Source organism: Triticum urartu, unplaced genomic scaffold (genome assembly GCF_056163025.1).
Source record: "Triticum urartu cultivar PI428250 unplaced genomic scaffold, HENAU_Tu73 scaffold2, whole genome shotgun sequence".
Taxonomy (NCBI): Eukaryota; Viridiplantae; Streptophyta; class Magnoliopsida; order Poales; family Poaceae; genus Triticum; species Triticum urartu.
The window spans coordinates 12915281-12932428 of NW_028260368.1; the positions used below are offsets into that span (position 1 = coordinate 12915281).

The 17148-nt window shown below is 36.9% G+C and overlaps 3 non-coding genes across 3 annotated transcripts; 1 reads left to right on the plus strand and 2 right to left on the minus strand.

Moving 5' to 3' along the window:
- Positions 1-6597: 6597 nt before the first annotated feature.
- Positions 6598-6669, minus strand: TRNAR-UCU (transfer RNA arginine (anticodon UCU)). The gene has a single exon. It is a non-coding gene; the product is annotated as a tRNA-Arg (tRNA).
- An 8619-nt stretch (positions 6670-15288) lies between these two features.
- TRNAS-GGA (transfer RNA serine (anticodon GGA)) lies at positions 15289-15375 on the plus strand. Its single transcript has one exon. It is a non-coding gene; the product is annotated as a tRNA-Ser (tRNA).
- A 1219-nt stretch (positions 15376-16594) lies between these two features.
- On the minus strand, positions 16595-16667 carry TRNAT-UGU (transfer RNA threonine (anticodon UGU)). The gene has a single exon. It is a non-coding gene; the product is annotated as a tRNA-Thr (tRNA).
- Positions 16668-17148: the final 481 nt, after the last annotated feature.

Here is a 17148-nt window from a genome sequence, read left to right on the forward strand (position 1 = left end):
GTTCTGGGGGGGATTATACCTGTTGGTACCGGATTCCAAAAATTTGTGCATCGTTCCCCACAAGACAAGAACCTTTATTTCGAAATAAAAAAAAAAAATCTATTCGCGTCGGAAATGAGAGATTTTTTGTTTCTCCATACAGAATTAGTTTCTTCAGATTCTGACGTAACAAACAATTTTTATGAGACATAAGAACCCCCATAAAAATATTTTTTACTTTACTAGACTTTTGAACTTAGAACACTAACAGGTCAAATTTTAGATTTTTAAGATTTTTATTTTAATAAGTAAAACAAGTCAGTTAATTCATTAAGGTGGTTATGTTTATACCATGTATCAATGGCCAACTCTTATCTTAGTACAAGGTTCTCTCGGAACAATTATTATTTATTTCAAGCTATTTCGGATCTTTCTTAATCTTCAAAAAGAACTAAATTCCGTAATGGAATGGTAGGATTAAAAAAAAGGAAGTGTGGAAAAAATGACAAGAAGATATTGGAACATTAATTTGAAAGAGATGATAGAAGCAGGAGTTCATTTTGGTCATGGTATTAAGAAATGGAATCCTAAAATGGCCCCTTACATTTCGGCAAAGCGTAAAGGTACTCATATTATAAATCTCGCTAGAACGGCTCGTTTTTTATCAGAAGCTTGTGATTTAGTTTTTGATGCAGCAAGTCAGGGAAAAAGTTTCTTAATTGTTGGTACCAAAAAAAGAGCAACAGATTTAGTAGCATCAGCTGCAATAAGGGCTCGTTGTCATTATGTTAATAAAAAGTGGTTCAGTGGTATGTTAACGAATTGGTCGATTACGAAAACTAGACTTTCTCAATTTAGAGACTTAAGAGCAGAAGAAAAAATGGGAAAATTCCACCATCTCCCAAAAAGAGATGTGGCAATCTTGAAGAGAAAATTATCTACTTTGCAAAGGTATCTCGGCGGGATCAAATATATGACGAGATTGCCAGACATTGTGATCGTCCTTGATCAGCAAAAAGAGTATATAGCTCTTCGGGAATGTGCCATTTTGGGGATTCCTACTATTTCTTTAGTCGATACAAATTGTGACCCGGATCTCGCGAATATATCGATTCCAGCCAACGATGACACTATGACTTCAATTCGATTGATTCTTAACAAATTAGTATTTTCAATTTGTGAGGGCCGTTCTCTCTATATAAGAAATCGTTGATTAAGAATATATAGTGAATTCTTGGGCAACTGCGTAAATTTATGGAATCACTTACTTTACTATATCTTTTTTTTTGCATAGAATTTTTTTTGCATAGAAAAAAGAAGGGGAATATTGATATATATTAGAGGGTATTGATATATATTATGATCTGATGTGCTTTCTTGGTATCCTAAATATAAGATTAATACTTCAAGTTGCTGAGTTGAGAAAGAGATGGTTGAATCAAAAGAATTCCTTTTTTGAAGTTCAATTTTTATCAGAGGACAATATGAATATTATACCTTGTTCCATTAAAACACTCAAGGGGTTATACGATATATCGGGTGTAGAAGTAGGCCAACACTTCTATTGGCAAATAGGAGGTTTCCAAATTCATGCCCAAGTACTCATCACTTCTTGGGTCGTAATTACTATCTTGCTAGGTTCAGTTGTCATAGCTGTTCGGAATCCACAAACCATCCCGACCGACGGTCAGAATTTTTTTGAATATGTCCTTGAGTTTATTCGAGACTTGAGCAAAACTCAGATTGGAGAAGAATATGGTCCCTGGGTTCCCTTTATTGGAACTATGTTCCTTTTTATTTTTGTTTCGAATTGGTCGGGTGCTCTTTTACCTTGGAAAATTATAGAGTTACCCCATGGGGAATTAGCAGCGCCCACGAATGATATAAATACTACTGTTGCTTTAGCTTTACTCACGTCAGCGGCATATTTTTATGCTGGTCTTAGCAAAAAAGGATTGAGCTATTTCGAGAAATATATTAAACCAACTCCAATCCTTTTACCAATTAACATCCTAGAAGATTTCACAAAACCATTATCGCTTAGCTTTCGACTTTTCGGGAATATATTGGCGGATGAATTAGTCGTTGTTGTTCTTGTTTCTTTAGTCCCCTTAGTAATCCCTATACCGGTCATGTTTCTTGGATTATTTACAAGCGGTATTCAAGCTCTTATTTTTGCAACATTAGCCGCAGCCTATATAGGTGAATCCATGGAGGGTCATCATTGAATTGACTCTTTTTGGAAATAGTATTTTTTTTTTTTGCAGCTTAGCTCAATTCATGCATGGTTCCAGATAATCTGCTTGGTTGCAAAAAAATAGTTAGAAATGCGTATGAATATATAGCCTAGAGTTGTAGGAGAGAGAATAGAATAGACTATATTATGGAATTTTCAAAGTATATATGCATTAAGGAGGGTGGAGTCAGGCTAGATCTATACTATAATATCCTTAATGTCTATAAGTGGAGTCCTCTTTTATGCAGGTTTCCACTTTAAGCAATGATTTTAGAATCCGATTCAATAGAAAATGAGAAAATATGCAAACAAAATAGAAGAAACAAATGTATATATATAGGATATTATATTATATATTCCTAGGTTAGATTCATTATCTAATCCGATATATGGATATGGAATTCCCTTCTATGTAGTTCGGACAATTCACATTATCATTTCAATTTGATTTCAATTTGTACTTTTTAGTTACTTTACTTCTCCCCAATAGAGCTTAGAAGTAAGAATTTATTGGTTGATTGTATCCTTAACCATTTCTTTTTTTTGACACGAGGAACTACTCACCATGAATCCACTAATTGCTGCTGCTTCTGTTATTGCTGCTGGATTGGCCGTAGGGCTTGCTTCTATTGGACCTGGAGTTGGTCAAGGTACTGCTGCAGGACAAGCTGTAGAAGGTATTGCGAGACAGCCAGAAGCAGAAGGTAAAATACGAGGTACTTTATTGCTTAGTCTAGCTTTTATGGAAGCTTTAACAATTTATGGACTAGTTGTGGCACTAGCGCTTTTATTTGCGAACCCTTTTGTTTAATCTTAAAAAAAAAATTCTTTCGATTTCGATTAGATACTTTTTTCTTTTTTTAGTAAATTGGTATTTGCTTCCACAATTCCAATTATATCAATACTTTATTTAATTTACTCCTATTTATTACTCCTGGAATTATCTATTTATCGGGACAGATAATACCCCATTCTAGGAAGGGCTGAGTTGAGTATTATTAATTTAGAAGATATGCTCACCTTCTTATTTCCCGTCCTTAGTTTAGGAAAGTGGAAAGTTTTTTCCTTTTATTTTAGGAATTTTGGGAACAGAACATTTCAACAAAGGAAGTCTTTCACCGGTCAAACAAGACGTAAGACTTAATCTAAAAGAAATTACTAGATTGAATCTATTTGCATTAAAAAAACCGATCAAAAAAGGGCGAGCGAAGTAAGTGATCGAAAAACTTTGTTCTTTGTTCGTCCTATCTATAAGAGGAGAGCATATGAAAAATGTAACCCATTCTTTCGTTTTTTTAGCTCACTGGCCATCCGCTGGCAGTTTCGGGCTTAATACCGATATTTTAGCAACAAATCTAATAAATCTAACTGTAGTGGTTGGTGTTTTGATTTTTTTTGGAAAGGGAGTGTGTGCGAGTTGTCTATTTCAAGAATAGATTGGATCTATCCGGCTGCACTTTATAATATTTTTTAGTATTTTTCGGATAAATAAGAAAAGGGTGCACGATCTCGACGAATTACTTCTGAATAAATTCAGAAATCATATGGAAGAACCATAGCATTTCGCGACTCATTGGTAAATCAACTTTGATTCTCTATAAACCAAGAATGTGAGACCATTAACACGGTTAAAGCTAAACTGCTTGAAGTCCAGGCAAAAAGAGGTACTCTTTCTACAACTATATTAGTATTAGTACCAATTTAAACGGGAAATAGCTAATGTAAAATTTATCTGATATAGAACACTCATATCGATAAAATGGTTTGAACTATTTACTAGAAAAAAAAGGGGGCACCCTGCCCTTTTTTAACCAATGCCGAATCGACGACCTATGTATAAAAAAGAGAAATTTTTTGGATTTGAAGAAAAAAAAAATAAAAAAGAATTCTATTAATTTTCATTTTCCATTTATTTAGTTAGTTTTTCTTAATGAAATTGAAATTATTAACTAGAGGGCAAATAAAAATAAAGAAACAACTTTGCTGACCATGATATATTTTTATCTAGGCGGAAGAGTCCTCTTAATATTTATCTAGTCTTATATAGGTTTCGGTATATTGAAATATAAACATAAAAAAGAAGATAGAGGATAGGCTCATTACTTAAAAAAAAGATATGGAAATAGCTATAGAAAAAAAAAAAGGAGCGTGAGAGCCAAATGAATCGAAAGATTCATGTTTGGTTCGGGAAGAGATCATAAAAGTTGTAAACTTACAAAATAATCTACTTTCATTAAAAGATTTATTAGATAATCGAAAACAGAGGATCTTGAGTACTATTCGAAATTCAGAAGAATTGCGTAGAGGGACCATTGAGCAACTCGAAAAAGCTCGGATTCGATTACAGAAAGTCGAACTAGAAGCGGATGAGTATCGAATGAATGGATACTCTGAGATAGAACGAGAAAAAGCAAATTTGATTAATGCTACTTCTATTAGTTTGGAACAATTGGAAAAGTCTAAAAACGAAACCCTTTATTTTGAAAAACAAAGGGCAATGAATCAGGTCCGACAGCGGGTTTTCCAACAGGCCGTACAAGGAGCTCTAGGAACTCTGAATAGTTGTTTGAATACCGAGTTACATTTCCGTACGATTCGTGCTAATATTGGCATTCTCGGGTCCCTGGAATGGAAGAAATAATTAAATTAATTAGGCCTTGAACTTCTACTTTCGTTTAGAATTTAGGCATTATTTTTCCCCTTGCTTCCGAAAAAAGAGTCAAGAAACACTAATGGCAACCCTTCGAGTCGACGAAATTCATAAAATTCTCCGCGAACGTATTGAACAATATAATAGGAAAGTAGGGATTGAGAATATAGGTCGCGTAGTTCAAGTGGGGGATGGGATTGCTCGTATTATAGGTCTTGGTGAAATAATGTCAGGTGAATTAGTCGAATTTGCAGAAGGTACTAGGGGTATTGCTCTGAATTTGGAATCCAAAAATGTTGGGATTGTATTAATGGGCGATGGGTTGATGATACAAGAGGGAAGTTTTGTAAAAGCAACAGGAAGAATTGCTCAGATACCCGTGAGTGAGGCTTACTTGGGTCGTGTTGTAAATGCTCTGGCTAAACCTATTGATGGGAAAGGCGAAATTATAGCTTCCGAATCTCGCTTAATTGAATCTCCTGCTCCAAGTATAATTTCCAGGCGTTCCGTATACGAACCTCTTCAAACAGGGCTTATTGCTATCGATTCGATGATCCCTATAGGGCGCGGTCAGCGAGAGTTAATTATTGGGGACAGACAGACTGGCAAAACAGCAGTAGCCACAGATACAATTCTCAATCAAAAAGGGCAAGGTGTAATATGTGTTTATGTAGCTATCGGTCAAAGAGCATCCTCCGTAGCTCAAGTAGTAACTACTTTCCATGAGGAGGGGGCCATGGAATACACTATTGTAGTAGCTGAAATGGCGGATTCACCTGCTACATTACAATACCTCGCTCCTTATACGGGAGCAGCCCTGGCTGAGTATTTTATGTACCGCGAACGGCATACTTTAATAATTTATGATGATCTCTCCAAACAGGCACAAGCTTATCGCCAAATGTCCCTTCTATTAAGAAGACCTCCCGGACGTGAGGCTTATCCAGGGGATGTTTTTTATTTGCATTCACGCCTTTTAGAAAGAGCCGCTAAATTAAATTCTCTTTTAGGCGAAGGAAGTATGACCGCTTTACCAATAGTTGAGACTCAATCTGGAGACGTTTCCGCCTATATTCCTACTAATGTAATCTCCATTACAGATGGACAAATATTCTTATCTGCGGATCTATTCAATGCCGGAATTCGACCCGCTATTAATGTGGGTATTTCTGTTTCCAGAGTAGGATCCGCGGCTCAAATTAAAGCCATGAAACAAGTAGCTGGCAAATCAAAATTGGAACTAGCGCAATTCGCAGAGTTACAAGCCTTTGCACAATTCGCCTCTGCTCTCGATAAAACAAGTCAGAATCAATTGGCAAGGGGTCGACGATTAAGGGAATTGCTTAAACAATCCCAGGCAAATCCTCTCCCAGTGGAAGAGCAGATAGCTACTATTTATACCGGAACAAGAGGATATCTTGATTCGTTAGAAATTGAACAGGTAAATAAATTTCTGGATGAGTTACGTAAACATCTAAAAGATACTAAACCTCAATTCCAAGAAATTATATCTTCTAGCAAGACATTCACCGAGCAAGCGGAAATCCTTTTGAAGGAAGCTATTCAGGAACAGCTGGAACGGTTTTCTCTTCAGTAACAAATAAATTTTGCATGTCTACTCTTGTTAGTAGAATAGGAATCGTTGAGAAAGCTTTTTCATTTGAATCATGCAAAAAAGTTTTCTTTGTTTTTAGTTTAGTATAGTTATTTAAAGAATAGATAGAAATAAGATTGCGTCCAATAGGATTTGAACCTATACCAAAGGTTTAGAAGACCTCTGTCCTATCCATTAGACAATGGACGCTTTTCTTTCATATTTTATTCTTTCTTTTATTTTTTTGCTTCTTCCGAGAAAAAACTGTTAGACCAAAACTCTTTTAGGAAATCAAAAAATCCAGATACAAATGCATGATGTATATATTATATCATGCATATATCATAAAGAAGGAGTATGGAGGCGGTAGTGGGAATCGAACCCGCAACCCCAAGGTTATGAGCCTTATGAGCTACCAAACTGCTCTATACTCTTAAACTAAAGAGGGGTAACTAGTGGATAAAAGAGGGTTGGATACGCCCCTCTACCAATATCTATACAAATAGAATAGTCCATTTATACAGAATGGTAAAGAGGGCTCCTCTATGATTATCAATTCCAGAAATCCATACAAATACGAAAGGGTATTTTATCCTTACCAACTGGATCTTGTTGCACCCGGTAACAAACATTCATAAACCATTTCTCGAAGTACGTGTCCGGATAGCCCAAAATGTCGATAGTTAGCTCTAGGTCTTCCGGTCAAAAAACAACGTCGATGAAGGCGTGTAGGTGCACTATTACGCGGTAGGGATTGCAATTTTTCTCGCATTTTCGTTTTTTCACTCAAACTCAAGGGAGAAACTTTGCTTCTTATCTTTTTTTTTAAAGATTGACGAATCAAATGATATTTCTGTTCTAATTTCTGCCGCTTCTTCTCCCTCTGAATCAAACTTTTTTTTGCCATAATGTGTCGTTGCTATTATTACCAAGTATACGGTTCTAATCCTAGATGGAAAAATAAATAGAAAAAGAAATCTAAAAAGGCAGATCCTCCCTCTCTATCAAGAGTAATGAACTAGGTGCTGATACAGTACAAAAAAACAAACTAAATTAACCAAACTTGCCTGATGTTGAGGCAATCAAGAAAGCTGCATAAGTGAATATATAACCCACGGAAAAGTGAGCTAATCCAACCAATCTTGCTTGCACAATGGAAAGAGCCACGGGCTTATCTCTCCAGCGAATTAAATTAGCTAAAGGTGTGCGTTCATGAGCCCATGCTAAAGTCTCAATTAATTCCTGCCAATACCCCCGCCAGGAAATTAAGAACATAAATCCAGTAGCCCAAACAAGATGTCCAAATAAGAACATCCACGCCCATACCGATAAACTATTCATCCCAAAAGGATTATATCCATTGATAAGTTGTGAAGAGTTTAACCATAGGTAATCTCTTAACCATCCCATCAAATAAGTGGAGGATTCATTAAATTGTGAAACGTTGCCCTGCCATAATGTGATATGTTTCCAATGCCAATAAAAAGTAACCCACCCAATGGTATTTAACATCCAGAAAACTGCCAAATAAAATGCGTCCCAAGCAGAAATATCACAAGTACCGCCGCGCCCTGGGCCGTCACAAGGAAAACTATATCCAAAATCCTTTTTATCTGGCATTAATTTGGAACCGCGTGCATCTAAAGCGCCCTTTACTAAAATCAATGTAGTTGTATGCAAACCTAGAGCAATAGCATGATGAACCAAGAAATCCCCAGGTCCTATTGTTAAGAAAAGCGAATTACTATTCTCATTAACAGCATTCAACCATCCGGGCAACCATAGGCTTCGACCCGCATTGAAAGCGGGGCCATTCGTTGAAGATAAGAGTATATCGAACCCATATGTCGTCTTGCCATGAGCAGATTGTATCCATTGGGCAAATATAGGTTCGATCAAGATTTGCTTTTCTGGAGTACCAAAAGCAAGCATGACGTCGTTATGAACATAAAGGCCCAAGGTATGGAATCCTAGAAAGAGGCTAGCCCAACTTAAATGAGATATGATAGCTTCTTTATGGTCTAACATTCTTGCCAATACATTATCCTCATTCTGTTCCGGATTGTAATCCCTAATGAAAAAAATAGCTCCATGAGCAAAAGCCCCTGTCATGATGAACCCTGCAATATATTGGTGATGAGTATATAAAGCAGCTTGAGTAGTAAAGTCTTGTGCTATGAATGCATAAGGAGGTAAAGAGTACATATGTTGAGCTACTAAGGAAGTAATAACCCCTAAAGAAGCTAGAGCAAGACCTAACTGAAAATGAATCGAATTGTTGATTGTGTCATAAAGGCCCTTATGCCCACGCCCTAATCGACCCCCCGGAGGAGTATGCGCTTCTAAAAGATCTTTAATACTGTGCCCAATTCCGAAGTTAGTTCGATACATGTGACCGGCAATGAGAAAAATAAATGCAATAGCTAAATGATGGTGAGCCATATCGGTCAGCCACAAACTTTGTGTTTGTGGATGGAATCCCCCAAGAAGAGTTAGAATGGCAGTTCCCGCTCCTTGAGCGGTACCAAATAAATGATTACTCGAATCAGGGTTTTGGGCATAAAGATTCCATTGACCCGTCAAAAGGGGTCCCAACCCCTGGGGATAGGGTAATACATCTAAGAAATTATTCCATCGAACGTACTCCCCCCTGGATGCGGGAATAGCAACATGAACTAAATGTCCTGTCCAAGCCAAAGAACTTACCCCGAAAAGTCCTGACAAATGATGATTGAGACGAGATTCCGCGTTTTTGAACCACGAAAGGCTTGGTTTCCATTTGGGTTGTAGATGTAACCAACCCGCTATTAAGGACAGCGTAGAAAGAAATAATAGAAAAAGAGCTCCAGTATAAAGATCCTCATTGGTGCGTAATCCTATTGTATACCACCACTGATAAACTCCAGAATAAGCAATATTCACTGGACCAGCAGCACCTCCTCGAGTAAAGGCTTCCACAGCGGGTTGACCAAAATGAGGATCCCAAATCGCATGAGCAATAGGTCTTACGTGTAAAGGATCCTGTATCCATGATTCAAAATTTCCTTGCCAAGCTACATGAAACAGATTTCCGGACGTCCATAGAAAGATTATTGCTAATTGCCCAAAGTGAGAAGCAAAAATGTTCTGATAAAGACGTTCTTCAGTAATATCATCATGACTTTCGAAATCATGTGCGGTAGCAATACCAAACCAAATACGACGAGTAGTGGGGTCCTGAGCTAAGCCTTGGCTAAACCTGGGAAATCTTAATTCCATAATGCCTTTCAAATCCTCCTAGCCACTATCCTACTGCAATAATTCTCGCTAAGAAGAATGCCCATGTCGTGGCAATTCCACCCAGAAGGTAATGGGTTACTCCTACAGCGCGTCCTTGTATAATGCTCAAGGCTCTAGGCTGAGTAGCAGGAGCAACTTTTAATTTGTTATGAGCCCAAACGATAGATTCAATGAGTTCTTGCCAATAACCACGGCCGCTGAATAAAAACATTAAACTGAAGGCCCAGACAAAATGAGCACCTAAGAAAAAAAGACCATATGCAGATAATGAAGAACCATAAGACTGAATGACTTGCGATGCCTGTGCCCACAAGAAATCTCGAAGCCACCCATTAATCGTAATGGAACTCTGTGCAAAGTTTCCCCCTGTAATATGAGTTACCACCCCTTGATCACTTATAGTACCCCAAACATCCGACTGCATTTTCCAACTGAAATGGAAAATGACTACCGAAATTGCATTGTACATCCAGAATAAACCTAAGAAAACATGATCCCAGGCGGATACTTGACATGTTCCCCCTCGGCCAGGCCCATCGCAAGGAAAGCGAAAACCTAGATTTGCTTTATCGGGTATCAAACGGGAACTCCGAGCAAATAAAACACCTTTCAAAAGTATTAATACAGTCACATGTATGGTAAATGCATGAATGTGATGGACTAAAAAATCTGCGGTTCCTAATGGAATAGGTAACAAAGCCACTTTGCCACCTACTGCTACTAACTCGCCGCCTCCCCACGTTAAGCTAGTACTTGTTGTTGCACCAGGAGCTGTTACGCCAGGCGCAGTAGCATGGATATTTTGTACCCATTGAGCAAAGATAGGTTGTAATTGTATGGCAGTATCCGAAAACATATCTTGTGGACGGCCTAAAGCACTCATGGTATCATTATGAATGTACAAGCCAAAACTGTGAAAACCTAGAAATATACATACCCAGTTAAGGTGGGATATGATTGCATCGCGGTGTCTAAGGACGCGATCTAATAGATCGTTGTATCGAGTAGTTGGATCATAGTCTCTTACCATAAAAATTGCTGCATGTGCAGCAGCACCGACTATTAGAAATCCGCCAATCCACATGTGGTGTGTGAACAAGGAAAGTTGTGTACCATAGTCAGTAGCTAGGTATGGATAGGGAGGCATAGAATACATATGATGAGCTACAACAATGGTTGTAGAGCCTAGCATAGCTAGGTTAAGAGATAATTGAGCATGCCATGACGTTGTTAAGATTTCATAAAGACCCTTATGGCCTTGTCCTGTAAATGGGCCCTTGTGAGCCTCCAAAATATCTTTAAGTCCATGGCCAATACCCCAATTGGTCCTATACATATGACCTGCGATTAGGAAAAGAATAGCAATAGCTAAATGATGGTGCGCAATATCGGTCAGCCAGAGACCACCGGTTACTGGATCTAGTCCTCCGCGAAAAGTCAGAAATTCTGCGTATTTGGACCAATTTAAAGTGAAAAAAGGGGTTGCTCCTTCGGCAAAACTAGGATAAAGTTGAGCCAAAAGGTCCCGATTCAAGATAAATTCATGAGGAAGTGGTATCTCTTTAGGATCCACCCCAGCGTCAAGAAATTGGTTAATTGGTAAAGATACATGAATTTGGTGCCCCGCCCAAGAAAGAGACCCAAGTCCTAATAATCCCGCTAAGTGGTGATTCAACATGGATTCTACATCTTGGAACCAGGCCAATTTGGGAGCGGCTTTGTGATAATGGAACCAACCAGCAAAAAGCATTAACGCTGCAAAAATCAATGCACCAATTGCAGTACAATAGAGTTGTAATTCACTAGTTATTCCAGATGCTCGCCAAAGCTGAAAAAAACCAGAGGTTATTTGGATTCCTCGGAAACCCCCGCCTACATCACCATTCAATATTTCTTGCCCTACTATAGGCCAAACTACCTGAGCACTGGGTCCAATGTGAGTAGGATCACTTAGCCATGCTTCATAATTGGAAAAACGGGCGCCATGAAAGTACATGCCACTCAACCAAAGAAAGATAATGGAAAGTTGCCCGAAATGAGCACTAAAGACTTTTCGAGAAATCTCCTCCAAATCACCAGTATGACTATCGAAATCGTGAGCATCAGCATGTAGGTTCCAGATCCAAGTGGTAGTATCAGGGCCCTTAGCTAGTGTTCTTGAGAAATGGCCGGGTCTGGCCCATTCCTCAAAAGATGTTTTTACAGGATCCCTATCCACAACAATTTTTACTTCTGGTTCCGGCGAACGAATAATCATTAAGTCCTCCTCTTTCCGGACAAGACATACAAAGAGACCCGCCAACTGTCTTTTTAGTGAATCTTTGAAAGATATATATTTTGAAAGATAGATTTTGAAAGATAGATTTTGAAAGATAGATATTGTGATTAGTTCTTTTCTTTACTATCTACCATCCTTCTATTTTTTTTTTAGTTATTCACTGGAGCAATTATATATTGAAGTCAATCCGAGGCAAGTGTTCGGGTCTATTATGACATAAAGATTAGGTGCCTAACGGACATTGTTTATCTTGAAAAACAAATATTTCTCGACGTAAGAAAAAAATCTTTTTTATTTTTAATTTAAGAAACTAGTGTATTTTTTTTGAGGGCATAAGCTCCTATCTATATCTACTTTCCTTGAGCATAATATAGGGTTTTTTATTTGATTCTAAATTCCAAGATAACTCATTAGAATTATTAATAAGATGGTCCTAATATATTAGCAATATTTAGATTGCCCCCTCTTTTTATTCACTTTATTACTTCTATTCTAGACCCTATCCCTATGGTTTATTCTTATGAAATATCATATAAAATAGAAGGTATAAGAAATGGATATAATGAAATTCTTGATTCGATCTTACGACCTAATTTATTTGATTAATGGATCAACAACCAAACCACCCATTTTATGAAAAAGAAGGAGCATGGTCTTATTCAAATTCAAAGCGCTTCGTAATCTTCAACCAGTTCTGTGCTTCAATATAATTTCCCGGAGTAAGCGCTATAGCTTGTTTCCAATATTCAGCAGCTTGATCAAACCAAGCTTCCGCAATTTCCGAATCACCCTGTAGAATGGCCTGTTCTCCTCGGTCGGAATAGGAAGTTCCTTCCCTTAGAACCGTACTTGAGAGTTTCCTACCTCATACGGCTCAGAAATTGCTATCTGAATTTCCCCTATCTTAACTGAATTCGATTTATCAAAAATCGATCCAATTTGTTCTTGGGTTAAGCAGAAGAAATTAATTACCTAAGTTTCAAACCCTAATTTTTATCAATAATCAGTTTGATCTTTTTTCCCACCTTCAGAAGAATGAAGCATAGATAGATATAGAGCCTTCGTTCAAATTTTCTGAGAGGTAACTATCCCGGTTTCATATATGAAATCTCTATAGAATCCTTGAAAAAGACTTTTTTCCATAAGAAAGAAAAAAGAACTTACTATCTTTGGGATCTGATACTACACCGCTGCTTAATCCCTTAGTGGATCGGCTCTATTACATAAGCGGATTCCTAAATTTTGCCCCATATCATGGGATAAGTAAGCAGTTTTTTTTAGTTGTATCGACCCAGTCGCTCACTAATTGATCTTTACGGTGCTTTCTCTATCAATTTGAGAAACTTTATCCATAGAGTAGTAGTATAGGCCATACTTTCTTCGTTTTTTGATTCTCGTGAAGTGTCCTTCCTTCCTACAGCTGATAGGGAAAAATCGTTGTTTTTACGATCCCTATGTAGAAAGCCCTTTTTTTCTAGTATTTACTAGAAAATTTGATCCTCTCTTTTTTTTTTTTCTTTCTATAGTGGAGATAGTCGCACGTAATGACAGATCACGGCCATATTATTAAAAGCTTGCGGTAAGAAGGGGTTTCGTTCTAGTGCCCGGAAATAATATTCCAAAGCCTTTGTATGCTCTCCATTGCTTGTGTGTATAAGGCCTATGTTATAGAGTATATAACTTCGATCATAGGGATCGATTTCTAGTCGCGTAGCTTCATAATAATTTTGCAAAGCTTCCGCATAATTTCCTTCGGATTGAGCCAACATCCGTTACGGTCGTTCATTCTATTCAAAAAATCTCCGTTCCAAAACCGTACATGAGGTTTTCATCTCATACGGCTCCTCCCTTCTGTACATAATAGTACTAAGCGAAATAATCTATAGAATCAAAATAGAATTAGTCCCGTCTCATTATGAACCGAAAGGGGCTGGTATTTTTCCAAGAAATCTCTAGCCAACCTTCCCACAAGAGGTTTTTCTTAACACCAATGAATTCTATTAATGCTAGAGGAAAACGATAGCTCCAATAATTTCTTTGTTCTCAACGCCTCCTATTTAGAGGAATTAGCTACTTCAACGATCTTTGATGGTTATAGGGGTATCCAAAGTACAAACCTGATGGTTGTTTGTTATCCCAACCATTCTTCCCAGCCCTGATACCGATCAGGAAAGGGGTAATTTCTAACAAAGTTTTTCTCTTGTTGATTCCTATTTCTAGGTGTAGTGCTTTTCTCCCCTATGCTGCCTACGGATACTAATAGAGTAGGATTGGCCTGTAATCCATACCATACCATATCCTGTAGGTGTAACCTTTCGCTCAATACTCAAATCTACAATTGAAGTATCTGAAGCCGCATCAATCGAGGATACACGACGGAAGGAATTGTTAGTTCGCCTCACCTTCCCGAAGCGTGGGTTTGTTTGCTTTACAAATTTGGTTCTCTCTATGCCAACCCCCCTCTCTTTTTCGTAAGACTGAGGTATAGGTAGGGCTAAAAAAAAGCAAAAAAAAGAGTCAAATCGCACCATCTCTATAATAAGTAAATGCCTTTTTTTCTCCTGAGGTTGTCGGAATTATTCGCAATAAAATATTGGCTACAATTGAGGAGGTCTTATCAATGAAATTTCCATTTCCACGGGATCTAGGCATAATTCCCAACCCATTCTATATAGAATTGTTTTCATTCCTTCACAAAATAACATAAAAACAAACACATTCGATTCTTATAATTATAAATAGATTGATCCATATGCTCTACTCTAAATCCATATGCTTTAAATGGATAAGAGAGATATGGATTTTCCGCTCAGCTCAAATTGTATCCTTTTCCTTCTGCTTGGACACGAAGAGATATGAAATATTTGACTAAGACTGGATTTCATTCCACTTTCCTATTTCTGAACAACAACTTATGTTATCAACTATTTCGTGTTTTCAAAGTTATTAATTGTCTCATACCCTATTTTTGATTTCGATAGTATGGTGTAGCGTATCTTATGCAAACGGAATTCTAAGGTTTCTTTATTTTATTATGCAATAAGAAGAATTCTTCCATTTTCTTTTTCTTTAGTTGCGGGAAAACCCAAATTAAAACTTTTATTTTATAGCGAGCGCAATTTCTAGTAAAAAATCCTGTATCCTTCCACTTAGATCAAAAGGAATTTTTCCAATAGAACTATGGAACCCCCGAGTGGTTGCGGTTGTACCTGTACTGCAGGAATAAGAAAACTCGCTATTCACTCAGTTTATTTTCCATAATAAGTTATGTAGGAGAGATGGCCGAGCGGTTCAAGGCGTAGCATTGGAACTGCTATGTAGACTTTTGTTTACCGAGGGTTCGAATCCCTCTCTTTCCGTTTTTCTTAATTCATCAACGTTAAGGATCACAATGTATCAAATCAAATAACAATTTTTTCCAGCAATAATATAATATCTTATATTATCTTATTTTGATTTAATAGAAATTAGAAATTCTCTATAGCAAATTACTGTGGTATGTAAAATACACATAGAGGAAAAAAGAAAAAAGGATCCTAATCCTAGGGTTAATCAATTTTAGCTAGTTGATGGGAAAATACAAATTAATGGTAATGGTCTTAGGGCGATTTAGTTCGGGGAAAGGGGAAGGGGAAGAAAATTCTATGAACCTTTCCTTTTTTCGTTAAGTTCAAGTCTGACGAGAGTAATATTCTACAACTAACAACTCATTTATTTTGAGACCGACCCACTTCCTATCTAGGATTTTATTTACTAGTCCTTTATATTCCAACGTGTCAATCGCCAAATGCTTTGGCAATTTCCCCGGGTCCGATGAAGCAATATAATTTTGAACCAGACCTTTTGATCTTTGGTTATCTTTCGTAGTAATAATATCTCGGGGTTTGCAACGAAAACTTGGTATATTGACTATACGACCATTAACTAAAATATGTCTATGGTTGACTAATTGGCGGGCCCCAGGAATGGTTGAAGCCATACCCAATCGAAAAAGGATATTATCCAAACGCATTTCAAGTAATTGTAGTAAAACCTGGCCTGTTGACCTTTTTGCTTTTCCAGCGATATGTACATATCTAAGTAATTGTCGTTCTGTCAGACCATAATGAAAACGCAATTTCTGTTTTTCTTGAAGACGAATACGATATTGCTCCTTTTTCCCAGAATTGAATTTTTTTTTAAGATTACTTCCGGATTTAGGTGTTTTTCTAGTGAGTCCTGGTAAAGCTCCCAGACGGCGTATTTTTTTTAAACGAGGTCCTCGATAACGGGACATGAAGACTCCTTTTTTTATTTTATTGAAATTTCATTTTACACAATTAATTTCATTGTATTTACATTACAGAATACATCGAAATTAAAACTGAATTAAACTACAGGATAAACAGAGTAAAATCAACTAAAGTACCCCAAAAAATGGAATTTCATCAAAATCTTTTTTTTTTGTATATATATTATTTATTTTATTGTTTTGTATCTAGCAAAATTGTAAGGTAAAAAACATAAAAGATCCTGGATTCTCCATTTAATTCGGAAAAAAAGAGATTCTTGTTCGTAGAACATCGATAGAGAAAAAAAAGCCGACTATCGGATTTGAACCGATGACCCTCGCATTACAAATGCGATGCTCTAACCTCTGAGCTAAGTGGGCTTACATAACGGAAATAGTGTAACAAATAGAAATAGGTAGTTATACTTATAAAAATAAAAAAAATACTAAAACTTCTTAAAGATAAAGTTAGCTTGATATGCTTAACTATAGGATATTAAAAATAAAATTATAGAATTTATTGGTATTTTCATTCGATCATTATAGACTTTATTATTTGTTAATAATTTGAGGATTAATATTTCACTAAGGGGAACATAGAGTCAGAGTAAATAAAAATTGCTAATTCTGATTAAGAAAAAAAGAATAAATATCAAGCGTTATAGTATAATTTTGAATACTATAAAAAAGTAAGACGGAGGTGGGGGAGATAAAAACTTTTGGATATATTGATTCGGATTGAATTGCCAAATACATCAAGGATAGAATCAATCAATTCTGAATTGCAATAAGCAAGCGAGGTCTCTCAAATAGAGTCGAACTGAACTGCTAGACTACGTTGAGTGATGAACTCAATGATTCA